Genomic DNA, 11952 nt, shown 5'->3' with positions numbered 1-11952 from the left:
TATTTATATAATTGGAAGGATTATACTGAGTACAATTTCAGAAACCAAATGAAAAATATAAGAGAAAAGAAGACTAGTCATCCTAAGGATCCCTAGAAACAATGTCAGAAGATCTGGTTGTAGGCGTGTACTTCCTTCGAATGCGTCGGATCTCGGTCTCAAAAGAAGCCTTCATCTGAGTCTTCTCGAGGACAAGCTGATCAAAAATCTTCTTCCAAGCACCAGGAGGTTGAGGTATACTAGAGGAAGATGAAACCTCTGGCGCTCTCTGTCTCTTTGTCACTCGGTCTTCAAGTAGCTCAATAAGTGTCCTTAGACTCAAGCTGTAACTCCTCATGCTTTCAGCTCAAAGCATGGAAACTCTCTTCCCACATATCTTTCTCTTGTTTCATCTTGGCGAGTGCGTCTTCCAACTCCTCTACATCTTGGTTAGGGAGAGTTAATGGCTCAACCATAACCATAGACATAGGTCTCTCACAAGGATAAGGCATCTTCAACTCCAAAGCTCTCTTCTTCACCCAAAGAGTGTAAGCTTCCAAAGCTACACAATTGCACGGACCAAGCTCGGATCTTCCTTTCCTATGCACATTATGCCAAGCATGCACAATCTTCTGCTTTAAATGTTAAGGATCTTTACCCTCTTGATAGAAAAGGTCTTCTAACAAAATGTTATTATGTTTGTCTCTCAAGGGGAACCCAAGTTGACGATGAGCCAAAGCAGGGTTGTAGTTAATTCCTCCTTGTGTACCAATGAGAGGCACATTAGATAATTCACCACAACAATCAATAATCTCCAAACTGCTTAATGAAGAATCATACCAAACTATATCATCATTAGTGAGAGACATGAGTCTCTGAGACCACCATAGACATTGTTTATTCTCCACAAAAGCAGGTGTTTGAGGCAAGTGCGAAATAAACCACTTGTACAGAAGAGGAATGCAACAGACAATTGTTCCACCACCTTTAGAATTCCTTAGATGCAAAGAGAAGTACATATCACCTAACATAGTAGGCACATGATTCCCAATCAAGAAAATTCTAATGGCGTTAACATCAACAAAACCGTCAATGTTAGGGAACAAAGCTAATCCATAGATGAGTAACACAAAGATTGATTCAAAAGCATCCACACTACCGGCTTGAGCAAAGGCAGTAGCTTCCTTGATGAGGAAATCAGAAGGCAACCCAAACAATCCTCCTTTCTTCACCCAATGAGTCTTTATCTCATACTTCTTCAAGTGAAGAGTTTCAGCAATAAGATGAGATCTGAGAATCTCTTCCAATCCACTAAATGGCACTTTGTTAGAAACAAGTTTTCCTAAGAGATGGGCACACTCCTCCACCATAGGCACAAGCTGATAATCCAAAATAGTGAAGCAACGGTAGAGAGGGTCATAGAACTGCACTAATACACTCAAAAGTCCTTCAACCATATCAGCAGACAAGATAAACAGAAGCTTTCCATGAAGTTGCTTAAAGTCCAAGGGATCTAATACAAAAGATGCTAGCTTCCTTAACTCTTTCAAATCAGGACATCTAAACTGTACTTCTTAGTGTTCCTTCGTCCATAATCCATGGTCTGAAAATATTTGCAAATAACACCTCATTTCCTTGAAATTTTTGTGTGATGAATGTTATGATGTGCATGAATGCATGAATGCAACAATCACAAATAAGGGATCACACACAAGGCAAACAAACAAAGGTCAATGGATGAATCAAGTCATTGTCAAGATCAATCATCCATTTTGGTGGATTATGGTTTTCACCTTATCAACACCCAAGTTCAATTGATATTGACAAGACTTGATTGGATCAACCAAGAATCAAGGGTTTGTTGTAAGTCACGAGCATCGAGTCTGGGTAAGAACTGAAGGAGAATTGCGATCCAAAACGCAGCGGAAATTAAAATTTTCTCCTTTAGAGATCCTTACGAATGGTCATGATCAGTGATAGAATATTTACCTCTTGTGACGATTGAAACCTTTGGTGCAGATCTCTTGTGACAATCAAAACCTTTGATGCAGATCCACGGAGCGATCACGAACGTTGAACGATGACAACGTCTCTACTCAGTCCACACGAACGGATTCCTTCAATCTCAGTGCTAACTGGTACGAATGAAGGCTTTGAGTGAGAGAGAGAGGGAGAGAGAGAAAACGAAAATAATGCAACCGCAATGAATGCTTCTGCACAAGGGTTCTATTTATAGAACCACTTGTGTGGACTTCAAGCTAAAAGGCCCACTTAAGTGTATTTTGGCCCATATCTTATAATATGCCCAAAATCACTTAAGCCCATGGTACCTTACCATATTTCGTATTCTACTCAAGTACACTGTACCTTACGATGTTCTATAATTCACTTAAGGGCACCGTACCTTACGGTATTCCTTAGTTACTCTATCTCTCATCAATCCGTCCTTTGTGTGTGACCCTGTAGGTTTTCGTGACGTTGGCAATTATATTAAATCACGCATTTAACATAATAAACAGTGAGCGGTATCTAGCAACACATCACTGCTACCCAAGAAACGAAAATGTCATGTGATCTGACAATTCCTTTTGTGATAATACTTATGTGTATAATTACCCTTTTGCCCTTATGTCTATATTGAACACAAGGCATAGACCGTGTCATCCTTGTCTAGTTCAATATTGGGCCCATAGACATTTATCTTGTTATGCAAGATGGGCAAATTCCATCTAGGTCACTCATGTCCCTTCGCATGCTTCGTGGAGTACCCATCAACTGTCTTTATGATTATCCAGTTACGGACAATGTTTGATCAGCAATAAAGCACTCGACTCTACATCTAGGGTCCATAGTGGTTTCAGGTCGAAGAGTGGTATACACCATTATCACCATGAGAATAACTTATGACACTTTGCATAACTTTCTATATAGTATTCTCATAGCGGGTCAATCCGGTATAAATATTACTCTTAATATTCATACCTATGTTTAAGACTTGATAACTCCTTATCCATGATCCATGAGATGTGATCATCAGTCTATATTCATAATAGTCTTAATGCTTTAATGTCATCCCACTTCACAAAAGCTCGACTACTGATACTTTAAGAATAGTATCCTTAGGTTTAATGTGATCTCATGATTAAGTCATACTTGATACATTAAACAGACTAGCTATTCTAGGGACTTTATTAAATAAACGTAATAAAGAAAAAGCCAATTATTATTAATAAATAATTCGATACAAGTACCAAAAGTATTGGCCTCTAGGGCTTACACCAACAATCTCCCACTAGCACTAGACCCATTCAGGCATACCCTTAATACCCATAGATCTAGTATGGCCATCATGCTTCTACTGCGCAAGAGGCTTTGTCAGTGGGTCAGCAATATTGTCAAGTGTAGGTACTCTGCATATTTTCACATCTCCTCTATCTATTATCTCTCGAATGAGATGATAACGCCTAAGTATGTGTTTGGATCGTTGGTGAGATCTAGGCTCCTTGGCTTGTGCGATAACACCATTGTTATCACAGTAGAGACCAATGGGATCCACAATGCTAGGAACTATGCCAAGTTCACTAATGAACTTTTTGATCCAAACAGCTTCCTTTGCTGCACTTGAGGCAACAATATACTCGGCCTCGATTGTAGAATCAGCAACTGTATCTTGCTTTGAACTTTTCCAGCTCACAGCGCCACCGTTTAAGCAAAACACATAACCAGATTGCGATCTAAAGTCATCCTTATCTGTTTGGAAGCTAGCATCGGTGTATCCAATTACAGCCAACTCTTCCTGACCTCCATATATCAAGAATGAGTCCTTAGTCCTTCTTAAATACTTAAGGATATTCTTGATAGCTACCCAGTGAGCATCACCAGGATCAGATTGGTACCTACTCGTTGCACTTAAAGCATACGAGACTTCTGGTCGAGTACATAACATGGCATACATGATAGATCCTATTGCAGATGCATATGGAATCTTATTCATGCGATCCCTTTCTTCCTTAGTTAAAGGGGATTGTGTTTTTGATAGACACAGGCCATGTTGCATAGGTATGAATCCTTTCTTGGAATCATGCATATTAAAGCGTCTCAACACTTTGTCTATGTATGTACTCTGACTTAGACCAAGCAGTTTTTGTGATCTATCTCTATAGATTCTGATTCCTAATATATAGGCTGCTTCACCTAGGTCCTTCATAGAAAAGCATTTCCCCAACCAAGACTTTACCTTTTGTAGGGTAGGGATATCGTTTCCAATGAGTAATATGTCATCTACATATAATACCAGGAAAACGATCATGCTCCCACTAACCTTCTTTTAGACACAAGGCTCATCTTCGTTCTTGATGAATCCATATTGTTTTACTGTTTCATCAAAACGAAGATTCCATCTTTTGGAAGCTTGCTTCAATCCATAGATTGATCTTTGTAACTTACATATCTTTTGGGCTTCCTCTGGTATGTCAAATCCTTCAGGCTGTGTCATGTACACATCCTCAAGAAGATTTCCATTAAGGAAAGCAGTTTTGACATCCATCTGCCATATTTCATAATCATGATATGCAGCGATAGCAAGTAAAATCCGAACAGATTTGAGCATTGCAACTGGTGAAAAGGTTTCATCATAGTCAATCCCATGAATTTGTTTATATCCTTTTGCAACCAGTCCTGCCTTATAGGTATGTACCTTACCATCCATGTCAGTCTTCTTTTTGAAGACCCACTTGCATCCTATAGGGTTAACTCCTACAGGAGGCTCTACCAAGGTCCAAACTTGGTTTGTGTACATGGAATCCATTTCATATTTCATGGCTTCTAGCCACTTCTCAGACTCGGGACCAGTTATGGCCTCTTGGTAGGTCACAGGCTCATCTTGATCCATAAGTAATACATCACCTTGATCAGTTATGAGATATCCATATCTCTCAGGTAGTTGACGTATCCTGCTTGACCTACGCTGGTCTTGTTCTACTTGAGCAGGTTGCTCTTCCACAACTTCTTGTGTTTCCTGCTCTAATTCCTCCATAGGTGTATCTATGCTTTGTGATTCTTGAATTTCTTCAAGCTCTACTTTCCTCCCACTCGTTCCTTTGGAAATAAAATCCTTTTCTAGGAAAACTCTAGTTCCAGCGACAAACACTTTGCCCTCAGAAGGATTGTAGAAGTAATACCCTCTTGTTTCTTTAGGATACCCCACAAATAAGCATTTGTCAGATTTGGGCTCAAGCTTAGTTGAAATTTGTCATTTCACATAAACCTCGCAACCCCAAATCTTTATGTAAGACATATGTGGTTTCTTACCACTCCATATCTCATATGGTGTCTTCTCAACCTTTTTGGATGGAACACGGTTAAGTGTGTAAGCTGCTGTCAATAGTGCATGTCCCCAAAAGGAGTTTGGAAGATCGGCGTGACTCATCATGGATCGGACCATGTCTAACAGGGTTCGATTTCTTCTCTCAGATACACCATTCCATTGGGGTGTTCCAGAAGGAGTAAGTTGGGATAGGATCCCACACTCTTTCAGATGGTCATCAAACTCTAGGCTTAAATACTCACCACCTCGATCTGATCGAAGAGTTTTAATATTCTTACCTAGTTGGTTTTGTACTTCATTCTTGAATTCCTTGAACTTTTCAAAGGATTCTGATTTGTGTTTCATTAAATACACATAACCATATCTACTGAAATCATCAGTGAATGTGATGAAGTACTGAAAACCTCCTCTGGCTGGTATGTTCAGAGGTCCACATACATCAGTATGTATTAGGCCCAAAAGATCATTCGCTCTTTCACCTTTTCCTGTGAGTGGAGACTTTGTCATCTTTCCAATTAAACAAGATCTGCATGTCTCATATGATTCATAATCAAAAGAGTCCAAGAGTCCATCTTTATGGAGTTTGGAAATGCGTTTCTCATTTATGTGGCCTAATCGACAATGCCAAAGGTAAGTTGGATTTAACTCGTTAGGTTTCATCCTTTTAGTATTAATGTTATATATAGGCATTTCGAGATCAAGGACATACAGTCCATTGCTCATTTGTGCAGTAGCATAGAATATATCATTCAAATAAATTGAGCAACAATTGTTCTTTATTATAAATGAAAAACCAAGCTTGTCCAAACAAGAAATGGAAATAATATTCCTGCTAATTGCAGGTACATAACAATAGTTCTCTAACTGAATCATTAAACCACTAGGTAAAGTTAATACATAAGTTCCTACGGCTAAAGCAGCAACCTTTGCTCCATTGCCAACTCGTAGGTCAACTTCACCTTTTTCCAAATCTCTACTTCTTTTTAGCCCCTGCACATCTGTACAAATGTGAGAACCGCATCCAGTATCTAATACCCATGATGCAGAAGTAGATAAATTTATTTCAATAACAAAAATACCTGAAGTTGAAGTCTCTACTCCATTCTTCGTATCTTCCAGGTACTTTGGGCAGTTCTCTTCCAGTGTCCGGTCTTACCGCAATGGAAACAGGTGCCTGCCTTTGCTATGCCTCCACTAGGCTTCAAAGCAGCAACAGTGGGTCTGGGTTTGGCAACTTCCTTGCCTTTCCCTTTATCACCCTGCTTGGTGGGCCTTTTGTTCTGTCTCTTTCCATTTCTGATCATCAGAATGGACTTCCCTTTTGTCTTCAGATTCTGCTCAGCTGTTCTTAACATGCCTAGCAGTTCAGGAAGAGATTTATCCATATCATTCATATTGAAATTTAGGACAAATTGACTGAATCTATCTGGCAACGATTGCAAGATCAAATCAGTCGCAAGTTCCTTTCCGAGGGGAAAACCCAACCTTTCAAGGTTTTCCACATACCCAATCATCTTGAGCACATGGGGACTTACAGGGGCTCCCTCAGCTAACTTGCTTTGAAAAAGGGCTTTTGAAACTTCAAACCTCTCATGCCTTGCTTGCTCTTGATAGAGCATCTTCAAGTGTTCGATCATATCGAGCGCTGCCATGTTCTCATGTTGCTTTTGCAATTCTGAGTTCATGGTAGCTAGCATGAGACAAGCAGTTTCATTGGCATCATCGACATGCTTCTTATAAGCATCTCTTTCTGCCTTAGGTGCAGAACTAGGAGGTTCCTCTTCAGGAACAGGTTTCTCCAAGACATACAGCTTTTTATCATGTTTGAGGATAATCCTCAGGTTTCGGTGCCAATCCAGGAAATTTGTCCCAGACAATTTTTCCTTGTCAAGGATTGATCGCAAGATGTTGTTAGAGGTGTTTGTTGTCATGGTGATCTACATAAGAATTAATGAAAATATAAGTATCAATAACATATTTAATTAGGCCTTTAATTAAATATGCTCCCACTATTTTACTCAAAACAAATGACCCTCATCATTTGATTCGGAAAATCCCGTTGGAAGATTTTCTAGTGGGTCGAGATCCATATTTCACTTTGTTCTAAGTCCGCGTATGCGGATTACATAAAACTAGGTTATTTAGGTAGGAACTCCTTCCAATTGTATCTCATACAACTCTCGAAAATTTCAGTTGGGTGAATAACTCCTTATTCCAATCCATCATATGGATCATTCCCAACTCTTGCTTCTAAACATATATAATCTTATTATAATTTATTTAGTTAAGTTTTACCTATTGTTTTAGCAATTGGATATTACAATTATCCCATCGCACCTTACTAATATAGAACATGCACCTCGCGTAGGCGAAACCTACATTATCCGATACTAGTCTTGATGAGTGCTAAAACTTGGAAAGCATAAACTTAATATTTAATTTGAGGGAATTGTAATTGTTATGATTTCACCGGCTTATTTATCATATAAATCGTCTCTCACATGCATCAACATATATTCACATGCATCAACATACATACACATGCATCAACATACATAATGAAACAGTTATGGCCCCTATCGCAATTGTTCTCCCAAGCCAATGAGAGAACCTAAGTTAACCTAATGACGATCTAACCTTCTCCAAGCAAGACCTTCAAGGTTGTCCTCCTTTGACATTGAATTCTTCTTTAAGCTTCTCCAAGCAAGATCTTCAAGGTTGTCCTCATTTGATATTGAATTCTTCTCTTTCTTCATAACATTGTCTTCTTTTCTTTCTTCATAACATTACATTACAGAAGAAACTCGTTTTACATACGAGGGATTGAGATGAGAAAAGAAGTTACATTAAGAGATTAAAAGGAGAGGCACGACACGCAGGTCGTATTTTAAAAAACCCAAAACAAAATGAAGGAAGACTAAGGCCATAACTGATCACAACAAGGCAATAATAACAAACACATTATTATTATTAATTTTTAATTCCTTTAATTAATTAAAACCAAATTAAATTTCGGAGACCGATCATACTACGCAGAGTTAGTCGGGGGTTCCTGAACAATTCATTTGAAATGGACATCGTTTTGCATCAACACAACTCTTGCGCAGTCACAAAACAGAAACCCCGAGAATTCTGACTCTGTGAGTGTGACGACCGTCACAAGCATGTTACGACCGTCACAAGCTTGTTACGACCGTCACAGGCCCATGACGAGTGTCACGCGGCCAAAAACAGAAACGCCTAGAATTCTGGATTTGTGAGTGTGACGACCGTCACAAAGCACGTGACGACCGTCACGTCCAGCTTGTTACGATCGTCACAAGCTCGTGACAAACGTCACGCGCCCAAAATAACAGAACTTTGAAACAGTCAACAGACGTATTCCACAAAGCCCTAAATTCACAACTTCTTTACGGCACAACCCTTGCGTCGTCACTAACCCTAATGCACCAATTTCAGACCGTCAAACACACCAAGATTGTTGATTCAGTATGATCGATCAACAGGTCATTGCTTCACCATACTAATGTCGGATTCCGAAGCAAATGACCATTGATCGCTCAAAGGAAAACAACCACTTAGTGTTTGAATGAACGAAACAGAAACAGTATATCATATATACCGTACTTTGCATTAGGATTACTTATATCATATATAAGTTTATCGGTCTCAATTGCGTAACATATGGACGATTGATGTATCGCTGCTTCACCATACTAATGTCGGTTCCGAAGCATAGTCAACATCAATCATCCAACTCGTATACTCATGATGCCAAATTTAATTACCCGTTTAATTAATTGATTTATTCTGTCTTTTAATCATATTAATACAGAAATTAAATAGCTATTTGATTCATGGTTTCGTAAGTGGCTCTGATACCACTGAAGGAGAATTGCGATCCAAAACGCGATGGAAATTAAAATTTTCTCCTTTAGAGATCCTTACGAATGGTCATGATCAGTGATAGAATATTTACCTCTTGTGACGATTGAAACCTTTGGTGCAAATCTCTTGTGACGATCAAAACCTTTGATGCAGATCCACGGAGCGATCACGAACGTTGAACGATGACAACGTCTCTACTCAGTCCACACGAACGGATTCCTTCAATCTCAGGGCTAGCTGGTACGAATGAAGGCTTTGAGTGAGAGAGAGAGAGAGAGAGAGAGAGAAAACGAAAATAATGCAACCGCAATGAATGCTTCTGCACAAGGGTTCTATTTATAGAACCACTTGTGTGGGCTTCAAGCTAAAAGGCCCACTTAAGTGTATTTTCGCCCATATCTTATAATATGCCCAAAATCACTTAAGCCCATGGTACCTTACCATATTTCGTATTCTACTCAAGTACACCGTACCTTACGATGTTCTATAATTCACTTAAGGGCACCGTACCTTACGGTATTCCTTAGTTACTCTATCTCTCATCAATCCGTCCTTTGTGTGTTACCCTGTAGGTTTTCGTGATGTTGGCAATTATATTAAATCACGCATTTAATATAATAAATAGTGAGTGGTATCTAGCAACACATCACTGCTACCCAAGACACGAAAATGTCATGTGATCTGACAATTCCTTTTGTGATAATACTTATGTGTATAATTACCCTTTTGCCCTTATGTCTATATTGAACACAAGGCATAGACTGTGTCATCCTTGTCTAGTTCAATATTGGGCCCATAGACATTTATCCTGTTATGCAAGATGGGCAAATTCCATCTAGGTCACTCATGTCCCTCCGTATGCTTCGTGGAGTACCCATCAACTGTCTTTATAGTTATCCAGTTACGGACAATGTTTGATCAGCAATAAAGCACTCGACTCTACATCTAGGGTTCATAGTGGTTTCAGGTCGAAGAGTGGTATACACCATTATCACCATGAGAATAACTTATGACACTTTGCATAACTTTCTATATAGTATTCTCATAGCGGGTCAATCCGGTATAAATATTACTCTTAATATTCATACCTATGTTTAAGACTTGATAACTCCTTATCCATGATCCATGAGATGTGATCATCAGTCTATATACATAATAGTCTTAATGCTTTAATGTCATCCCACTTCACAATAAAGCTCGACTACGGATACTTTAAGAATAGTGTCCTTAGGTTTAATGTGATCTCATGATTAAGTCATACTTGATACATTAAACAGACTAGCTATTCTAGGGACTTTATTAAACAAACGTAATAAAGAAAAAGCCAATTATTATTAATAAATAATTCGATACAAGTACCAAAAGTATTGGCCTCTAGGGCTTACACCAACAGAACCAACCCAAAGGAGTGAACTAAGGATAAAACGTGTAGATCATGTTCTAAAAAGTTCCCAGAGTCTTAATTTCATCTATCGGATATTACAGGTTAGGATGATTGACTCATCAACCCATAATATTCTCAAGAGAAACTCGTCTGAGTGTAGTATGGTGTAACAACTGCTATCAAGTCTACACTTGAACAGTCTCCACACTACGTCCTAAATAGGCCAAGAGGGGTTAAATGTTCTACGGTCCTCAGCTTCTCGGACCCCAAATTAGAGATAGTAATTCCTAACCATAAATACTTATGTAACATTCCCAAATCCAAAAGGGTCTCCACTAAGTAGATGGGTCTCCAACTTGTTAAGGACTACTCCACACAAGTCGAACATGAGTATACCATCCTCCTATCTTAATTGCACTCAAGTTCGGGTTAGAACTTATCTCACCACTCAGAGATCACCAAGCATAACAAACAGATTATATCACACAAACAAATATACATACATCAAATATACAGTTATATACACACAAAAAAGTAGGCTAAACCCACTGGAGACTACTCCCCAATACAGTCACCACTTAATTTCTATAGCGGTAAATTCATGACCATCAAGCTATGGATAAGCTATACGTCAAATAAACAAGAGTCGTCATCGCGCTTTTATTGTTTCCAAGGGAAAAGGGAAAAGTACGAACAAAACCCAAAAGATAAGAAGTTTTCAAATTAAAACTAATAAAATGCCAGAGATTACAGGTAAGGGGGTTGGTTACACAGAGGGAAGGTGTTAGCACCCAAAGTGTCATAGGTACTCCTAGGGATCCCTTTATTGTGTGCATATGTATTTTTGTACAAATGATGTTTGTAAACAAATAGAATGGAGGGATGAGAAAAGAATTCATTAATTATATTTTTGTGTTTGACAAGACCTTCGGCTTGTGCCTACGTACCAACATAAAATGAGGGATCAAAACCTCGTAGTTCGTGGTATCAATTTCAAAGTGGATGCATTGCTTTTAATAAAAAATTAAGTTTGAAAGGCACAAAGGCCTAAAAAGTGGTTTGAATGGTTGGGGGCAAAGTTGGCGCGCAAGGTCCTTCAAACTGAAGCATTAGACCTCTGTTTATAGCAAATGGGAAGTGTTATTTGCACACTTGAAATTACTTCCAAAATTGGCAATGCAATGTACATGCTTGCATGGGTGTGTGCAGACCCATGAAGCAATGCAAAAAGGTCCACAATCAACTGAAATGAGGTCTGCATGAAGCATGGATTTCAAGGCAAAGTTATTTGAATATTTGAAGCATGAGTCTTGCCAACTAATACAACCATGTTTAATCCATGCGCAGACCCCTCAAACTTTGTCCAAAATGAATA

Source organism: Lathyrus oleraceus, chromosome 6 (genome assembly GCF_024323335.1).
Source record: "Lathyrus oleraceus cultivar Zhongwan6 chromosome 6, CAAS_Psat_ZW6_1.0, whole genome shotgun sequence".
In the NCBI taxonomy this organism is placed as follows: Eukaryota; Viridiplantae; Streptophyta; class Magnoliopsida; order Fabales; family Fabaceae; genus Lathyrus; species Lathyrus oleraceus.
Note: the sequence above shows the minus strand (reverse complement) of the source record.